Below are 21,000 nucleotides of genomic sequence, written 5' to 3'. Positions count from 1 at the left end.
AAACCGGGCGCCCGGAGCACGCATGCGCAGTAGGGAGGAGACAACGTTTTTTTTATATTTTGAGAGGTGGAAAAAAGTAGCGATTAACTCTGGTTTGGTTACAAAAGTAACAAAGATACCGATATGTATTTAAATAAGTAGCGGATGGCCGATAACCCGATTTTGTTATCAGCGATAAGGTATCGCGATAACTTATCGCGATAACGCCCAGCTATGGTTAATGTGCCTCCCGCAGGGTTGTGTCAAGGCTCAGATTACGGGAGATTTTTGACAACAGTTGATATCACTGTTCATAAATAGGTAACAGAAAACCCGGCCCTGGCACTGCCCGGCCCCAGTGACTGAAGACGTAGCTACATGACACTAGTTTGTTCACGATGGATCAACGGTAGCGATAAGAGAAGATAAACTGATTGATGGCTTGTTGCTGCAAAGGTACAGTTTGTTACGCCACCCCATTCATGTATAGGGAATTAATTAATGGCAATGGTGACGGAAAGAGAAGACCTGAGTTTATATATAATGGCGATGGCAAGATAATTTCCTCCTCCTCTGCTGTGTAACTTTGCAACAATAATCAAACCAGTCCAGTGTAACACGATCGATTGACTCCTTTAAAAACAAGCTCGACCGACACTTCCTTCAACTTCGGCCCTTTCACACTAAGACTTGTCCGCGCTTATAACGCGTCAACTAATGCCTGATGTTTTCTATGGAGCCTTTCACACGACGCGGACGTCAACGCTTGGGTCATCTGGGGGCCCGCATAGCAGCAAAGGGTACAGTGTTCAATGCATGTTTTCTATGGAACCTTTCACACGCCGCGGACGTCAACGCTTGGGTCATCTGCGGGCCCGCATAGCAGCAAAGGGTACAGTGTTCAATATATGTTTTCTATGAACCTTTCACACGCCGCGGACGCCAACGCTTGGGTCATCTGCGGGCCCGCATGGCAGCAAAGGGTACAATGTTCAATGCATGTTTTCTATGAACCTTTCACACGCCGCGGACGTCAACGCTTGGGTCATCTGCGGGCCCGCATGGCAGCAAAGGGTACAGTGTTCAATGCATGTTTTCTATGAACCTTTCACACGCCGCGGACGTCAACGCTTGGGTCATCTGCGGGCCCGCATAGCAGCAAAGGTACAGTGTTCAATGCATGTTTTCACACGCCATGTCCCGCTCATCTCTCCGAAGAAAACTCCTTCAGTATCTTGTTTGATTTCAATGTGATTTGTTGTGCGTTCATTTTCCTGTTGCACTTTTTATTTTCAACTTTATTTCTAGGAAGAATTTTGATGCTCTTCTCCCTCGTGTTTACTTCCTCATCTTCCTTCTCTCCTTTTTCTCTTTTCACTCTGCCATCTATCTTAATTTTTGGTCTTTCATTTTCTTCCTTTATCTCCCTTCCTCCTCCAGCTCTATTTCTCTCTCTCCTTTCCTCCAGATGCCCTGCGTGCTCTCCCTGACCTTCATCCTGTCTTTCTCCTTCCACCTTCGTGCGGGTGGCGGCCAGTTTTCACCCGTGCCGTCTGAAAGGATACGCGGGAAGGCCCGCGTCCGCTCTATAAGCGCCCACAAAGGGGCCTTAATATTAACTAGAGTTGAAATGCAAAGTTTTGGAGCCATCTGATTAATGTAGAATCACTTCGGGTTAAGGACAGACCACCTAGTCTGGAGCAAGGGGTCTGTGTACTTATATATAATACCGAGTCGGCCAAAGAGGTACCCCAGTGGCTAAGCAGGTTATGGGAAGCTCGTTCATCAGGCATAGTCGCCGCACTACACAACAACAACAACAACATGCCCTTTCTCCTGTCTCTCCCTCCGCACCACCATGCTTACACATAACTGACCCAAGGCACTTAACTCACTATATAGCCCCCTCCGGCCATTTCTTGACCATTCATAAATATTTTTGCATTCTTTTTCACATTCAATTCCCAGCCTCTATCAATCCCACTGTATAAGGACATACAAAACCCACAGCCTCCCTTCTCAGGACTCCTGTGACATCACGATCAAGGTCAAGAACAACGGAGGTAAACAGAGCAACGCTGAGGAGTCTGCCACGCCGCCCACGCCCACACAGTGCCCCCACGCCCACCCAGTGCGTATTTCAAGGTTATCTATTTCAAGCTTACCTATTACAAGCTTTTTGGGGGAGGTTCAGGTGATGGGTCAGTAATATTCCAGAATCACACCCAAGCTTACCCATGTCAAGTTTACCTGTTTCAAGCTTTTTGTGGCTGAGGTGACAGCTTGGTAATATTCCAGAATCACACCCAAGCTTACCCATGTCAAGTTTACCTGTTTCAAGCTTTTTGTAGCTGAGGTGACAGCTTGGTAATATTCCAGAATCACACCCAAGCTTACCCATGTCAAGTTTACCTGTTTCAAGCTTTGGTTAAGATTCGTTTTAGGTCCGTGCCAGTATCTCATTACTTACCTAATGAAACATCAGTATCTCTTCATATATCTTTTCTACAAACCTTCAACAGTCATGGAAACGCTTTGGAAATCCAATTCAAGGACTTTTTTTTTACTCTTGAAAATATGGGATAATGTTTACGAAAGCGCGTTGCCTCCTCTGCTGGCCGCAGCGACGCTGCAGCGGGTGTTGCGAGAAATACCTCCTCGCTGAAATAAGTCATATACATGCGGGGGGGGCCCCCCCCCTGGTTAGAAGGAGGGGTCGAGGGGGGCGCAGCCCCCCCCGTTTGTAGGTCGTAAAGTTCGGTTGGAGTAGTTTAAATATACTCCCCAACCCTAAGCCCTCTGCGAGCTATTTTGCGGCTGCGGTGGCTGCAGCGTCGCCGCGGCCAGCAGAGGAGGCAACGCGCTTTCGTAAACATTATCCCCTATTTTCAAGAGTAAAAAAAAAGTCCTTGAATGGGATTTTCAAAGCATTTCCATGACTGTTGAAGGTTTGTAGAAAAGATATATGAAGAGATACTGATGTTTCATAGAGTAGATTATGAGATACTGGCACGGACCTAATACAAATCTTTACCCAAGCTTTTTGTGGCTGAGGTGACAGCTTGGTAATATTCCAGAATCACACCCAAGCTTACCCATGTCAAGTTTACCTGTTTCAAGCTTTTTGTGGCTGAGGTGACAGCTTGGTAATATTCCAGAATCACACCCAAGCTCACCCATGTCAAGTTTACCTGTTTCAAGCTTTGGTATTATTCTAGTGTTTGCCAATACTCAGCCCTCGCAACCAAAATTGGCTAGGGGGCCATTGAGACTGCGGGGAATGCAGTGGTAAACATGAAATGCGTCGCAAATGCATAGTTTTTGAGTTATGGGGGGTTGAAAAATACCCTAGATGTTGGGAAATTCCTTACAATTACTTAGATGTAGGGAAATTTCATACATTCCAGGATTTTTTACAACGTACGGAAACCACGCAATTTCACTCACTCTCCATACCAAAGAGGGGTTAGAGGGGGGCGAAGCCCCCCTTCTCAGTATTACGGTCATAATGAAGCATCTAAACGGTAAGTAATTTACGTCATAAGAATCTTGCAACCGTCATATACGACTATGTATTCACTTACTGGTAGCACATACGAACGCGTGAAGCAGGTTAGTGATGAAGCTTCTTCGGAGGAGGACGGGTCTGGTGAAGCCGGCGGACCATCTTGGTGTCGTCAGTAATGTAATAGCTAATGTTGAAGAAGGGGACATAAGCACTTCTTTCAATGCCCCACAGTTAGCTGTTAGGTCGTAAAGTTTGGGTGGGGTATTTAAAGAGGGGGGGGTCCAGGGGGTGGCGCAGCCCCCCCTTGGTTAGCAGGGGGGTCGAGGGGGGGCAAAGCCTTCCCGTTAGCAGGTCGTAAAGTTCGGTTGGAGTAGTTTAAATATGCTCCCTCACCCAAATACCCCGACTTCCCGCGGGTTCTCCAAGACCGTTGGGGGAAGGGGCTGGATCTGGATCCGCTACTGGCGCAGCCTTCATATTATGGTTGAGGGACATGTATTTTGTGTTTTAACTATGATAAATGGAGGCATATTATCGTATGCTGGAGGCACGGAGTCAATAGCCACAATCACCTTGTATACTGGGAACACAAACCCGTGAAGCAGATTCAGAATATGGTCAGTCAGGATCCACGTGTTCGAACAGCTCGGGCAGGAGGTTCGAGAGCCTGCACTTTGTGTAGAACCCACAGTACTGTTTAAGACGCAGCGTTGGACGGATCACGGCTAGCCGGTGGTTTTGTTTGTGTCAGTGATAAACAATGAAGATACACCGTGTTTGGTGCCACGTACACTACTATCAGGACAGAAACCTTGCGATGAGGCGACAACTTACTGGCACCGGTGCTAGAGAGGGCATGAGTGTGATGTAGGCGGTTTATGTAGGCGCAGATGGCCTCTGGCGTCACGCCAGACGGTTAGGTGAACATCGTTTGGTGGGCTCACTACGCTTCTCTCCCAAAACAAGCATGGAGATCCAGTGAGAATGTGTGGTTTCTGTATGGGGAACACTAAATTCGTCGCAAACACTCATTTTAGTGGTGGTGGGGCAAATCCTTAAATGTAGGGAATTTCCTAGATCTAGGGATTTTTTGCCCCCCCCCGCCGCAAAAAAAATACGAGATTGCTACGGATTTCGTGTCCCCCACCCGAAAACCCGCATTCCCACAGGTCCCCAAGCCTGTTTTGGGGGGGAGGGGGGAGTATGGGCAAACACTAGAATTTTACCCAAGCTTTTTATGCCTGAAGTGACAGCTTGGTATTATTCCAGAATCACACCCAAGCTTGCCCATGTAAAGTTTACCTGTTTACGTTCACCGGTGATGAGGTTTCAGGCCCCGGTCCGCTGCCGCAGCAGCGCTCCACAGGGCCGCCAGTATTACAACAGTAACATTAGCACCTAAAGTTGTCCTCAATCCTCACCAGGGTTGTTGATTTTTTTTTAAATAAAATAATTGGGTTTTTAAAAATTTAAATCAGATTTTTTATCTAAATTGATTTTTTATATATTTTTTTAAATGAAAATAATTAAATGAACATAAACCTCATTATTGTCTACATTATTTTAAAACACATGTTGGAGTAACCGTGTATCATATTCCATCGTGATAAATAACCTGGTTGGCTTTAGAGAAACTGTATTAACACAGTGAAAAACATCCCAAATGAACACCACTGAGTGCCAGGATTTGAACCCGGGCCTTCTGACTAGAAGTCAGGGCAGCATACCGATCAGACCACCGATGGGCTAAAAGGTTACCGCACCAGAGGCCACTTCTGCAGCCATTAACTGACGCCCCAGCCCCGCACTGTGGACATGAAGGTGAAGGTAACCCCGCCCACACCCATGACTGACGGAAACGCTTTTAATCAAACCCTTATGGTACATACGGTAAATACATTAGAGAAACTGTTTTAACACATTGAAAAACATCCCAAATGAACACCACTGAGTGCCAGGATTCGAACCCGGGCCTTCTGACTAGAAGTGGTCTGGTCGGTATACTGCCCTGACTTCTAGTCAGAAGGCCCGGGTTCGAATCCTGGCACTCAGTGGTGTTTATTTGGGAACCTGGCTGGCTGTTTGAGCCAGTCCTAAGACTGACCAGCTGCAGCCAGCCAGCCAGCCATGGCCAGCACCACACCACAACTCTGTCTAGTCTCTTAACAGTCTAACCAGATCATGTTATGTTTTTGACATGTCCTCACTGAAATTGCTCAAAGAAAAATGACAGCAGCTTCAAATCAAAGTATCAGAAAAGACTGTGGATGATCTATGTGTGTATGTGAAGTGATTCTTTGAAAAATAGGAGTATATGTTTCAATTATTTCCTTTACTGCAACCCTGATCCTCACGTTTGTAAAGTCGTAGGATTTAGTGAATAAGTGAGTCTTCAGCGCTTTCTTGAAGATTGCCAGACTGCCACTGTTCTTAACCCGTAGAGTATCGTTGACGCATCTCACGCGTTAAAAGCGATTTGCAATCATATACCGTTGACGCGTCAGACGCGTTTGCAAATTACCGTAATTAATTGCAATTGAAAGGACACTCCTGTCCGCATCTATACACTCATATGGGTCAGAGCGTCGACTTGTGAGTCAGCCTAGCCTCTCCCAGGCCAATATGCCCTCTGGGGTGATGTCGACCCCATGGAAAGTGAATTTGGGCGTGTGACACAAACGAAATCAAGTCCGAAGCAAAGTGAAAACGTTCTATAATCATTGTGAGGTCAGCCGAGTAGTGACCTTGAGCCTGTCACACACACATTCTATCACAGTTACCAAGTATTGAATTATGGAACCATTTTCGTACATAAAAACACTTGATTTTGCACTGAAAAACAATGTATATCGACCGGCTGTACATACTTTTAGCACTCTAAGACACAAAAAACAATATATGCTCGTGTATGTATATATATATATATATATATATATATATATATATATATATATATATATATATATATATATATATATATATATATATATATACAGTATATATAAACTATACCAAGACACGGGACGGCACCTTGTGGGCCGCGGCATGAGTAAACCACAAGCGTACGGGGGTAGGTAACTGCGGAGCACTTATGGGCGATGGTGAATGGAATGAAGCTATTTTCCTTGTTACTGGGGTCATTTTGAAGCGATTTAGCCAATAAAAAATTTTACTCCCAGTGCGGTACTGGGGGCCACTTTTGTATCACATAGGGCGGTACGCTACGGGTTAACATCCCCGGGTAACTCATTAAAGAGCCGCGGGGCACTCTTTTCAAATGCTCTGAGACCCAGTTCCAGGTTGACCCTGGGCTCATAGAGTCTGTGCTGTTCTGCACTGTGTCTCACCGACATGGCGGTGTCCAATGAAAATCCTGTAGTAAATTTCTCATATATCCAGGTTTACCAGGTCGCTTTGCTTGGTAAGTCAAGACACATATTTTGTAGACTATTCGTGCCTTAATGGGTAGCCAATGCAAGTCTATAAGTGCAAGTGTTATTCTCTCACGGGGGGCAGAGCCTTCATTACCCTTGCAGCTCTGCTCATGACAAGTTGTAATTTCTTCAGCAGATATTAGGAAGGCCATAATAAAGTGAATTACTACATGGCTACACTCTTCAAAAAAGATTGTGTTAACTGTAGAGGTGGTGGCGTCGCCCTTTACATCAAAAACTATTTGCAACCCACTGACAGAGCACCAAGAGACTAACGTTGAACATTTGTGCGTGCGAGTAAACATTGCAAAATTCAATCTAAATATATCTGTCACCTACAGGCCTCCGGGGCAATCACTTAAAGAAGATGTTGAAATGTACAGTGTTTTAATGCAGTCACTTAATAACAGCGACTCACTGATATTAGACCTTAATCTCTCCCATATCGACTGGGTAACACTGTCAGGCACAGAAGGCGAGTCACATAGAATGATCGAATTTTTAGAAGAAAATTACCAAAGCCAAATGGTTTCTTAACCAACTCAACAAAATAACATACTTGACCTTGTTGTAGCGACCCAAGATAACCTAGTCAGTAATGTCACGGTAGGAGAACACCTTGGTTCTTGTGATCATAGATTAGTGTGCGTCGATATCAGAGCTCAATCAACAGTGACTGAAAATAAAGAAAAGGTGATAAATTTCAAGAGGTAATTTTGTAGAAATCCGACAAATAATACAGGTGACGACAATGTAGAGAAAGCCTGGCAAAACTTTAAAGATTATTTACTCACTCAGCAGAACACTTTTGTCCCAATGTGTGAGAAGCAAAGTAACACTAATAAAAGCCCACCTTGGAATAATAGTGAAATTAAACACTCGATTAAGGAGAGAAAATTGCTTTGCAGGCTAAAGAAAGAACAAAGCACGCCCGAAAACATTAGACTTCATCATGAAGCCAGGCAGCGAGTGAAAAGATTAGTATGTCAGGCAGTGTAGGTATGAAGAAAACATTGCAGCCAACTGTAAAAATAATCCGAAACCCTTCTTCAGTTATATAAAAAATAAGAAGGCGATCAGAAGTGGAATTGGACCTTCAACAAACAGTGACGGTGCACAAGTGTCTGACAGCCAACACATTGCAAACCTCTTAAACAATTACTTTTCTAGGATGTTTAACCCATTCAACACGAGGACGCATATACTGTGTCCTTGTGTGCCCTGTACCATATCCAAGGATGCACATACTGCGTCGTGGCTCGCTTTAGCCAGTGTACGAGTTATTTTATCTCTATATGCTTACATCTCAAAATTATCAAATAATTTATGTTTCTTTATATGCACCATTTAATTCTTCATGTTTTCATATATAACGCATGATGATTATGTTGAGTTTATGGCTGAAAACTTGGTTTATTCAATAGCGACATTTGAAATTTGGCGCACGCGGTGATTTTGGATACAGTGCGGGGTGCTGTTTTGGCCCGGCAGTAGTGAAGGGGTTAATACAAGCAGTCTCCCACCACTTCCACCAACACCAGTGACGACAACATTGCTAACGTAAATCTCGAGCATGCATTGCCAAACTTTGTAATAACTACCGATGAAGTCATTAAAGGTCTCGAATCCCTTAAAACAAATAAAAGTCCCGAACCCGACAAATATATCCTATACTGCTTAAAGAAACAAAGATTGAAATTCTCTTCCCTCACAACTTTTTAATATGTCCTTGCAACAAGGCATCGTCCCTTTGGATTGGAAAAAGGCTAACGTGACACCGATTTTTAAGAAAGGAGACAGAAAAATACCAGGTAATTACATGCCCATTAGTCTAACTTCAGTTGTAGGTAAGCTGCTCAAGAGCATAATTAGAGACAAAATTGTGAGTTACCTTGAAAGCCACTCATTAATTGGGGATTCACAACATGGCATCCGTAACAAAAGATCCTGCCTATCAAACCTGTTGACCTTTTATAACGACCTCTTCTCAGTTTATGACGTAACCAAATCACTGGACGTAGTCATACTTGATTTCCAGAAAGTGTTTGATAAAGTCCCATATCATAAATTACTTTATAAATTAAAGCAAATAGGTATTGACGGTCAAGTAAACCAATGGATCGCGAATTGGTTCAGCAACAGACAACAAAGAGTGGTGATTGACTGATGTAACTCAGAGTGGGCGCCGGTCACTAGTGGCGTCCCTCAGGGCTCGGTTCTCGGCCCAGTGCTCTTCATTATTTACATCAACGATGTGGATGTTGGACTTAATAATTGCATTAGTAAATTTGCAGGTGACACAAAGATTGGTAACTCGGTTCTCACTGACGAAGACAGGCAAAGCCTCCAAGAGGATTTGCACAAAATTTCAGCTTGGTCTGATAGATGGGAGATGCCCTTTAACGTAGACAAGTGCCAGGTCCTTCAAGTTGGAACAAGAAATAAGATGTTCAATTACGAAATGGGCGGTGTTAAACTCACAAGCGTTCAATGCGTTAAGTACCTGGGGGTCAAAATCGCGTCAAACCTCAAAATCTCACATCAATGCATTGATGCAGCAAATAAAGTGAACAGAATGTTGGGCTTCATTAAAAGAAACTTTTTATTCAACAATGAAGATGTAATACTTCCACTCTACAATAGTTTAGTCAGACCCCACTTGGAATATGCGGTACAGTTTTGGTCTCCCCACCATGCAAAGGACATTGCTAAATTAGAAGCTGTTCAGCATCGGGCATCAAAAATTATCCCTTCCTTGCGCAACAAATCTTACGAAGAAAGGCTTTCCACCCTTAACAAGTTCTCTCTTGAGAAACATCGCCTCCGAGGAAAACTGATTGAATGTTTTAAAATACTTAATGGTTTCACGAATGTAGACAGATCAACATTGTTTATGATTGATGACACTTTGTGAACGAGGAACAATGGCATAAAACTCAAATGCAGACACGTAAATTCAGACTGCACCAAATTTTTCTTCACCAAAGTTGTAGTGCAAGAATGGAATAACCTCCCACCTTCAGTGGTCCAGTGTGACACAATTGATTCTTTAAAAATAAGCCTGACCGTCACTTCCTTCAACTTAATATGAACTAGAGTAGAAATGCAACGTTTTGGATCCTTCTGTAGAATCACTTAGGTTTAAGGACAGACCACCTAGTCTGGACCATGGGGTCTGTGTGGTATGATTTTCTATGTAAATCTATGTAAATCTCTCTCTCTCTCCCCCCCCTCCCCAATATTTGTTAATGTCTTGTTGTTTTGGCAAGTGTTTGTCGCATCCATTGTTTTGCTGTGGACTTTGTACAGCACAAGTGCTTGCATTATTTTGTCTCTTTATTGAGCCAGAGGCCTTCTAGTAGTCATGGAGGTCACAGCATCCTAGGCAGTGGACAGCCTGGGTCTGGTCCCCTTGTCTGGCACCTTTGCTGCACGGAGAGCAAGAGGGAGCTTTCTTCTTTACTTCTTGGCCTCCGAGTGTTTATTTGCCTCCACGGTTGTTAGCTTTCTGAGTTTTTGTCTCCTTTAATCTTGTTGGTGACGATTTGATTCTTTCACGTTTCAACTTTTCTCTTTTCTTTGTTTGTTTTTTTATCCTCGTTATCTTGTTGTTCTTTCTCTCAAAGCAACGGCGCTCTGCACACTTCCCTGCTCTGTTCACTCTTCCTTGATGCCCTTTTCTGTGATGGCTGTTCTGCAGCATTGTTCTGTCTCTGTTTTCCGCTTCCCATATCCACAAGGTGCTTTTCAGCTGCCTGCTGCATGGTTGCCTCCAGGTCTTCAAGGGCAGCTAGTTCACTGCTCTGGGTCTATTTTGCCTCAGTTTCTTTGATGCAGTTGTCACAATATTGGGGTTGAAAACCGGTAACTGTGATGTAGTCTGTTACATTTTTTTGGAATTTGTAGATGCTTTTGGTATTCAGTTTGAAGCATGTTTCTATGAGGCTGTGATCTTTGTCCCAACAGCCACCCCTGGTGCTGATGCAGCAGCGAGGGTCTGAGGCGGGTGCCGTGCTGCGTCCTCACTGCCGCTGACTTCTGTTGCAGTGGAGGCTGCAGGGCCGGGCAGCAGCCTGAGGGGCCAGGACCAGCAGGAGCAGCCTGCCACAGCTGTGAAGATCAGTGCCAGACCATACAGTCCAGTACAGTGCAATTACTTCATACGTAGTTTGTGCCAAAGAAAAAATTCAGTGCCATAACTTTGAACAGCACCTTGCATGCTTTGACCAGGGGTGATCAGGAGAACCACCACCACCACCACCACCACCTTGCTGCTGGCATCTCCAGCCATAAAGGAAAGGGAGAGTTTGAGTGAGAGAAGGTTTGAGACCGAGAGCAAGTTCACCAGACACAGCCTTGCACACACTGCTGAAGGGAAGCATGAGTGCCAAGAGTGTGGGAAAAGACTCCCTGGGAAGGGTGACCTCAACAAACAAACTCACATACTCTGGTGGAGGACCTCATGAATGCAAGGAGTGTGGCAAAGTGTTCAGTTACAAGAGTCGCCTTAACACACATACCCTTACACACACTGGTGAAAGACCTCATGAATGTCAAGAGTGTGGCAAAGTGTTCAGTTTAAAGAGTAACCTTAACAAACACACTCTTACACACACTGGTGAAAGGCCTCATCAATGCCATGAGTGTGGCAAAGTGTTCATTACGAAGAGTCACCTTAACACACACACCCTTACACACACTGGTGAAAGACCTCATGAATGCCATGAGTGTGGCAAAGTGTTCAGTTTAAAGAGTCACCTTAACACACACACCCTTACACACAGTGGTGAAAGACCTCATGAATGCCAAGAGTGTGGCAAACTGTTCAGTACGAAGAGTAACCTTAACACTCACACCCTTACACACACTGGTGAAAGACCTCATGAATGCCAAGAGTGTGGCAAAGTGTTCATTACGAAGAGTCAGCTTAACACACACGCCCTTACACACACTGGTGAAAGACCTCATGAATGTCTTGAGTGTGACAGAAGGTTCTTTTCTAAGTCTGAGCTGAACAGCCACATTGTCACACACTCTGATCTGAGAGAGTTCAAGTGTGATGTTTGTCTAAAACATTTCAAGACCAGGAAGCATATTGCCAGGCACATGAAAATCCACTTCCCCTGAGGTGTTGTGTGGTGCTGCTGTATGTGGTGGCGGTGGAGGACAGTGTTTGGCAACCCCGCCCTGGCTCTGCTGACAGGCCTGACCACGTGGCCGACTCCCTTGATGTGTCTGCACCAGGTAAGCCTGCCGCCAGCGACGGGTTCAGGAAATTACAGGACTCAAGGTTGGATGCTGCAGAACCCTTGATGTGTCTGCACCAGGTAAGCTTGCCGCCAGGGACGGGTGCAGGGAATTACAGGACTCAAGGTTGGGCGCTGCAGAACACTTACGGCTGTAGTATTAATCTTCCCCATTCCCTTTCCGTCCCCATCCCCATACGCGGGTCTGGGGTATGTGTAAACCGCCCCATCCCCTCCCCGTCCCCGATGGGCCAGACAAGACCAACCCGCAGGTCATAATAATATTGGCAGCACTTACAAACCAATAATTACAGAAAACGAGATTAATAATGCATTTTTCACACACCATTGTATTCATATAAATTATATATCATAAAACAAAACAATAGCGTTGTTGATCTACATGTAAATAACAGGTAACGCGGGTATGTTAATTTATGAGACAGGTTGGTATCCATGACTAGTCACACACACCTGGGCGGCCATGGGGCAGCCACATAGGGGTTGCCAGGTCGTGTCATTGGTAGCATTTTTGTCTTAAATTAAGGTGGTCACCAAGAAATGCCCTTTTTTATGGTATATATTAAATATTACTATAATAATGCCATATTTAGTCATCTATCTGCCGTCTTTTGCCATTTTTCGGGCAGTTATAAAGGAATCTTCAGGAATAACTGTATGTTTACAATCAAATGGCAACACAAGAGTCTTTACAAACTAAAAGAAATATATTAACTTCAGCAAAGTTTGCGATACAATATCAGTCATAGAAATATTCTGATACTTTTCAATATATTTTCTTCTATAATAACAAATAGAACACTATTTATTCATGAAATATACGAAGGGGAACCTAAAGATGTCCTGCCTCGCACCCCGCGGAGTCAACACTTTTTCGACCCCATCCGCTCTCTCTCCAGGTAGTGTTAATCAACCCCAACCCCCCGGGGACGCTTAAAACTGCGGGTCACAGCCAAGGAAAAGGGATGGGATGGAAACGGGAATGGGGGAGATTAATACTACGTCCGGTAGCCCCTATCCTTGCTGTCATTTCTGAATGACGGTGGAACTTGGTGCTCGGCGATTTCATTCCATGCGACACCTTCATGAAGAACAAGAAAAAAGAGAAGACGAAGAGAGAAAGACAGACAGAGGGATGTAGGAACAACAAGAACAGAAAAGAAAGAAAGGAATTAAAAGACTAGTGAAAGAAAGAAGAGAAAGAGGGACAAGAAAATATTGTGAAAAAGCACGAACAGAAAGAAAAGGAATGGAGGAAAGGAAGAAATTATGAAAGAAGAGGAAGAGAATAGAAGGAAGCCTGGAAGAAAAGGAGGAAGAGGAGCAGCATCAAGACGGGGATAGTTAGAAAAGGGTCATCAGCATCTTCTTGGCTTATGGTCCATCTCCTCCCTTTCCTGGGGTGGGACTTGCCATGGTCCTCCTCCATCTTGCTGGTCCGGTGCTAATCCTTCCTCTATTTCCAACACTCCCAAGTCTTGTGTCACTGTTCCTCTCCCTTGTTCCTGTATCATCTTGGCTTATGGTCCATCTTCTCCCTTTCCTGGGGTGGGACTTGCCATGGTCCTCCTCCATCTTGCTGGTCCGGTGCTAATCCTTCCTCTATTTCCAACACTCCCAAGTCTTGTGTCACTGTTCCTCTCCATGCTCTCCTTGGTCTTACAACTGGTCTCCTCCCGGGCACCTCCATTCCCTCCACCGCCTTCTGTCTCTCTCCTCACATGTCCCAACCATTACAGCCTTCTCTGTCTCTCTCTCCTCTGTGTCTCCTTCACACCACATCTCAGCCACTTTCTTATTTCCTTCCCTGCCACCTGTCTCTCTCCTCACATGTCGCAACCATTGCAGCCTTCTCTGTCTCTCTCCTCTCACACCACATCTCTCAGCCACTTTGCTCATTCTTTCCACTGAGTGTATATAAGTGTGTGTGTAAGTTTGTATAATATATTTCTGCCTTACACAACGATTTTGATTATCCTGAGAGAGAGAGAGAGAGAGAGAGAGAGAGAGAGAGAGATGGCTTTCCGCTCGGCCCACGTGGTCACTTCAAGAAACAATCACAACAGTGAGGCCTTGTGTTACTTAACTAACAGACGGTCACTGCTCTTCCCCTACGCCTATAAACAGTGGTGTTCCGCAGGGCTCTGGGCTATCTCCCACTCTTTATGTTGTTCATTACTGATTGATTGATAGTTTATTGTTGCAGTTATACAACAAAGGAGAAGAGAGGAACCTGTCATCCCAAGCCCAGGCAATACACATTAATAATCTTTAATTCCAAAACAAGCTACAATCCATTGCTCAGCATCACAACAGAAGACCCACCCATCGGGAAGCATGACTCATGGCTGGACGCTGCAGAACATTAACCTTTGACCTTGCTATCATTTCTGAATGGGACAGAGGTAACTTGGTGTCCTTCAGTGCCTCAAAAACTCAATTTCTCCACCCGTCAGCTCAACACAATCTTCCAAACACCTATCCCCTATTCTTGGACAACACTCAGCGGGGTCCATGATTTACTACCAAGCAAATGAGTGACTGCATCAACTGTAGCCGATGTAATGACCCTCATTTTGTGTCCCAAAAATGCCCCTCAGCCAGCCACTGTTGAGTCCACACCACTACCCAGCCTTAGACTCAGGTGAGGAAAGTCGAGAAGATTACCAGAAAGGTGTGGAAATAGTTAACTATATGAAAGAAACCTCGAGGGCAGCAGCTGATAGGGGATTTGCAGGAGTAGAAATGGACAACAATTACAGAGTGGCAACTTATCTGGTATAGAGGTCATTTTTATCTCCTTTACACATTGCAGAGCAGGTGCAAGGAACAGTGCTCGCCTCTGTGGTGCAAGTGTTGGCGTGGGTGAGGGTGATGAACCAAGGAAGAGAAAAAGGAATGATGAACCCAAGGCCAAAAGCACAGACACTTCTAAAAAGTGCAATGGCACTGATCTTAGCGTCCAGTAGTGAGGCAGAGACAGTAGACAGTAGAGCGCTGCATCAGCGGCGGAGCTGGGCCTGAAACCTCATCAACGGTAAACGGTAAACGGTAAACAAACGCAGTGGACATGGTTCATGAATGCACAAGGTAAAAAGGCTGGGCCCGGGCAGATGAAGAGTCATTGAAATGATCGGAAGCAAACACCAGAAAATACCTCAGATTAGGAAAACTTGCCTACCAGTACCTTCATGAGTTCCTCTCCAAGCAGTGTTAGCAGCCAGCAGTTAATTGAGTAAAGTTATTATTTAACCTTCTGGAAAGCCATAAGAAAAAGTGTAGGGATGAAAATGGTTGTGGAAATAGCCATGAAATGTGTGCGAGAACCGTGAGGCCATGGGCGGCCGTGACCCGTGGCTAACCGCTGAGGCCTGGACTCCCTTGATAGAGACTCTGTCAAGGGTCTCCACCGCAGCCTAAAAAGCCTCGGTTTAATCAGGCTTGTTCTCGTGCTCACAAAAGGTACCAGAGCCTTCGAACTCCCGCTAACCATGATCTCTACATTTCTGCCCGGAATCGTGCCTAATCTATTCTCCGACTTATCAAAAACTCTTTCATCAATAGAAAATGCCAAAAACCTTGCTTTCTCTAATTCTTCCTGTGCCCTCTGGCATCTAGCCAAAAACATCTCCAATATCACTTCTTCATCTTTCCCTCCTCTCCTTAGTCCTGACGGCAGCACCGCCGTCTCATCCATCTCTAAGGCTGAACTCTTCTCTTAAACTTTTTTTCTAAAAACTCCACTCTGGACAATTCTGGGCATATTCCTCCTACTCATCCCCCTCTCACTTCTTTCCTAACGCATACTCTTGTAATCTATTCCAATATAACCTTGTAGCCGGTCTGTTGACGAGTGTCGGGCATGCCATTAGGTGCCCAGCATAGTGGCCGCCACCGCCCCACTGCGTCCCGCGTTGCGTACGTACCTGCGTAATTTTGGACAGGCCACACCGCATGTCGAATATATATAAACTAATACAACCAACCATTATAACCTAACTGGCCCTGCCATAAATGTTTTGGGGGATGATATGGCTGTAATAGCTGCTCCGAGAATGTGCTGTGCTGCGTTGGCTGGCTTCCATTTTCTAAGTCCACTGTTATTGTTTCACTCGGGGCTCTATAGACAGACTGAGCCTCATGGCTGCCTTGCACTGCACCATACAAACTAGTTCCTAAGTCAGTAATATCCAGAATCCAGAATCGGACATGAAGAATTATCCAATAAATAAATCCGTATAATCTGGTACCGGTACCGTACCGTTTAGCTGGTACCGTTAGTACCGTACTGGTACCGGTACCTGCCTTGGGGGGAAGTGTGGGGATGGGACGGCATTCATTTCTCCCACCTGGGAAAAAGGTGGATAGGGTGGAACATTGTGGAATGGGCCCAGCAGAGGGAAGGAATAAGAGGAAGATTGAGATAGGATAAGGCGCAGAAAGGACAGATGCTATTGGCTTTCATTAATACAAGGGGCTGGAATAAGGTGACCAGATTTCTGAGACAAAATCCGGGGACATTTTCGGTTCAGAGGCAAAAAAAACTCCAAAACATGTAGTGTTTTTGTTACTGAAAAACCAAAACGGGGACACTGCCATTACCATTCATAAAGCAGCATTCAAAAGTTTCTCTCACCCTATTTATCCTAAATTGCAAAGGAATTGAATAAAAATTCAACTGATTAACAATTTGTATGTTCTTGGCAGGCAGTCTCGCAAATTATGCCGTGCAAAGCTGTTTATCGTTTCCTTAGTTATATACACTGTACACTGTACCTTAGCACTGTACAGTGCGAGCAGTACGGTGCGCAATTATACGTATAGTTTGGTCAACATTTATTTTTTATTTTTTTATCATTTATTCAAATTTCGGATCTTTCAGTCACAGTGAAAACCAGGGACATTTCCGGGGACAGCAGTAGCCGGGGACAGGTCACTGAAAACGGGGACGTCTGGTCATCCTAGGCTGGAACGAAGGAAAACTGTATTGAAGGAAGGAGAGGAGTATGATGTCGTTGGAGTAGGAGAGACAGGTTGGCACAATAGCATCAAATGGGAAGAAGGAGGATGGACATGCATAGGAAAAGGAAGGAAGGTTCGAGAAAAGAAAGGTGGCGGCGTGGGAGTAATAATGGAGAAAGAAGGCAGGAGTATGTCAGAAGTGCAGTTATGCAAAGAAATGGAAAAGGGGACATTATCACGGTAAAAATCAAGGATGCGAAAGAAGTGTGGTGGATCACAGTGGTGTATATGGGAGTGGAGGGACCAGAAAACTATGAAGAAAACAAGAAACTATATGATCCAATGACAGAAATCAGCATGGCAATAGGCAAGGAGAAGTGGGTGATTATGGGAGATCTGAACGGACACATTGGACTCAATAATGAGAGAACTTACACAAATGGGATGATGATCCTGGACTTTGCAGAAAATAGAACATTAAAGATCAAGAACTGGGAACTGGAAAACACTATTACATGGAGAGACAGAGGTGCAGAGTCAGCCATAGATTGCATTTTAGTGAATGAAGAAGTGATAAAAAAGAAGTGTTCAATTTGGAAAAATGAAGAAATTGACATCTCAGACCATGTGCTGACAGGGATAACCTGTGGTGAAGGGAGAAAAGAAAGGGGAGAGAAAAAGACCCGATGGAGAAAAAAGTGGAATTTATCAGAAGCTGACTGGGAGACCTATAGCAGGAGACTGGATGAAGAAATGCAGGGGTGCAGTGAGAAAGGGGAGGCAACAATAACCCAGTGGGAACAGAGTATAAAAAGAACAAAGAAGCAAAGAAAAATGTTGGAAACAAAAGATTCAAAGAAGGGAAGACAAGGCTAAAAGGATGGTGGGACAAAGAAGTGGAAGAAGCATGGAGCACCAGGAAAAAAGAGAACAGGAAGCAGAGAGACCTGAGCAAAATGATGACGAAGCAAGGGGAACAGTACAGACAAAAATGGCAAGAGGCTGGGACACCTATAAGAAGGAGAAAAGGAAAACACAGGTACTGATGAGTATTTAAGAAGATAGCAATATGGGAGGAGGAGCAGGCTCAGAAACTGAACGAGATGCCTCCAAGAGAAAGAGAGAAAGAGGGATGGAAAAGACTGCGGAGGAACCTGAGAGGTAGAGAAACGAACCAGGAAGTGAAGCTGAGGATAGAGGGAAGAGAAATCAGCAACGATGAAGAGATAAGAACGGCAATAGAGGGATACTGGAGGAGCATAGTGCAGACCGACACTGAAGAAGACCAAACGGGAGATCCAACAATATACAGTGACAAAAAAAAAATGGGTAGTGTTACAATAGAAATGAAGGATTTGGAAAAAGCACTAAAAGGTATAAAGAATGGAAAAGCAGGCGGAGCGGATGGAGTGCTCGGTGAATTTACAAAATATGGAGGAGAAAGACTCAAACATGTCCTGCATGAAATGTTCCAAATAATACTGGAGGAGGGTGTGATCCCACAAGACTGGAAAAGAAGCAGAGTAACACTGATTCACAAAGGAGGAGGGAAACCTAAGGAGGAAATAGAAAATTATAGGCATGAACATCATGGCAAAGATATTTGGAAAAATCTTGAATGAAAAGCTGAAAATGTGGGCAGAGGAATCCAAGGCGTGGGGAGAAGAACAGAGTGGATTCAGAGAAGGAAGAGGAGGGCTGGAAAATGTGTTGGTTCTTAAGGAAATAATAAACAGAAATAAGAAGCAAGGAAAAGAGCTGTACCTGATATATATAGACATTGAAAAGGCATATGACACAGTGGACAGAAGCAAGCTAATAAAATTGTTAAAGCACATTGGAATAGATAGTAAAGTGGCAGAGGTGATAAAGGAAATGTACAATGATAATATGGTAAAATTCTCATTGGGAGACACCACCACGGACTGGACGGAGAACAATGTTGGAGTGAGACAGGGATGTGTGATGTCGCCAACATTGTTTAACTTTTATGTAGAAGAACTCCTGGTGAAAATCAGAAAAAGGAGTAATAGACAGAAAACTTGGGTGCTTAGCGGACGCAGATGACATTGTACTCATGGCAGAAGACAAGGGAGATATGGAGGAGCTACTGAGGATTACCAACGAGTATGGGAGGGAGTGGAAGATGATATTCAGTGCCAGGAAATGTAAGGCCATAGAATTTAACAACAGTGCCAATAGCCTGCAGTGGGTCTTAGGAAACATCATAATAGAGGGAGTGGAGAAGTACACATACTTGGGATTGGAGGTCAGCAAAAAAGGAGTAGGAGGAGAGAAACAAAGGAAAATATACGAAGGAAAAGCCAGGAGGATGGTGGGCATGTTATCGCTGGATAGGGGTATGTGAGATCACCCTCACCCGCGTGAACGCGTCTGACGCTCTTTCCCTGTGCCCTTACAAGCAGCTACCACCAACACCTGTTTTCCATAAGAACTTTCAGGGTTTGCATTATTTCTATTTCCCTCAGTCCTTCCATGTATCAGTCATCTGCCCGGAAGGTACTACTTATCAACGGGTTACTGGTCACTATGCCATAGCGGAAGCATGCTATATCCGCTCCACTAACATAACGACGTACCCGTCCTGGATCCGTCTGGTTTTCACGGCCAATATTTCCCATCGAGTGTTTCCTCTACGGTCTCTCGATAACATTCACTTCTCCAGCATCTCCTATATGACTAATTCCCTTAATTCATTGTCTTTCGCAAACAAAACAGAGTTTGCGGAAACCCTGGAGGAAACGCTGCCAGAATACTTGCATCTCCCCTACTTGTACCCTGGATTTTTTGTACCAGTGTTTCTGATGTTCGTCAGTCTCGTCGTCATGTGCTACCTTATTAGGAGGAACTCTGTCCTGCACGATTATTTGGTTGTGCAGACACGGCGACTGGATGCAGGGAGGCCACTGGCAAGGTAGTTTTTCCTTTTCTCAAGCAAGTCAGATGACAGAAACCTGGCATTCCCCTGCTCCCATACTTAACATTGTACAATGTTTCACTACTGTATGTTTCACTACTGTATTTTTTTAGGAGCTAGATGAACGTTTCACTGTCTGTAACTATGCCAGTTGATAGCTTCTTATACATGTGTCCTTATATTTACCTTTTGAGAGATTTCTTATGTTTCATGTCGCACACGTTGTGTTTTACCTCTCACTATTTATATTATTACTGCACAAATGTTCTTACATAGCCAGTGTTTTATTGTAATTGTATCATAGGCAGTCTGCTCAACAAACTCCCACTATGTATGTTAATGGTAACTACACTGCTATTTAGATTTTTATATATCGCGAAGTTGCGATCACTGGTAGGTGACCGAGCAGTGTTATAGTAGGATATCAATGTATTATTATTATTATTATTATTATTATTATTATTATTATTATTATTTACTATCACCACGAATTAGGCATACAATTGTCAATGGAAAAAACCCACGACAGATAGATCACGCCACCTTATAGGAATGTCGTCCGTCAGTGTTTACCGTCTCAGTTTGTATACAAAGCATTTCATAGTGCCTGGAGGTCACCTTGACGTACGTGACCAATTGTAACAATTATTTTCCAACCTGTAACTCGTCACTCCTTCACGAGAATTCGACTGACACACAACGGCAGTTGCTCTCGCTCCGACGCTCCTTGTACATATAGGCTAAGAATATATTTGCCTTAAGGAAGCTGAAGTCTTAGTCAACGCCCTTTAAACGCCCCCCGGTACACCGTTACAGGCATGATCATGAACGCAGGCAGCAGGACTATTAATAAACACGAGGTAGGCAGGAGTATGTGGAAGGTGCCATACTGCCTGTACGGGCCAGAAATAA

General features: G+C 44.4%; 1 long non-coding RNA gene across 1 annotated transcript; it reads left to right on the top strand.

Annotated features, from left to right (window-relative positions):
* The first annotated feature begins 1,983 nt into the window (after positions 1-1,983).
* On the top strand, positions 1,984-11,127 carry LOC126990156 (uncharacterized). The gene is made up of 2 exons (XR_007744082.1): positions 1,984-2,110; positions 10,888-11,127. It is a non-coding gene; the product is annotated as an uncharacterized LOC126990156 (long non-coding RNA).
* The last annotated feature ends 9,873 nt before the right edge of the window (positions 11,128-21,000 follow it).

The sequence above is a fragment of the Eriocheir sinensis genome, unplaced genomic scaffold (genome assembly GCF_024679095.1).
Source record: "Eriocheir sinensis breed Jianghai 21 unplaced genomic scaffold, ASM2467909v1 Scaffold1466, whole genome shotgun sequence".
NCBI lineage: Eukaryota > Metazoa > Arthropoda > Malacostraca > Decapoda > Varunidae > Eriocheir > Eriocheir sinensis.
This window is presented reverse-complemented; position numbering and strand designations above follow the sequence as displayed.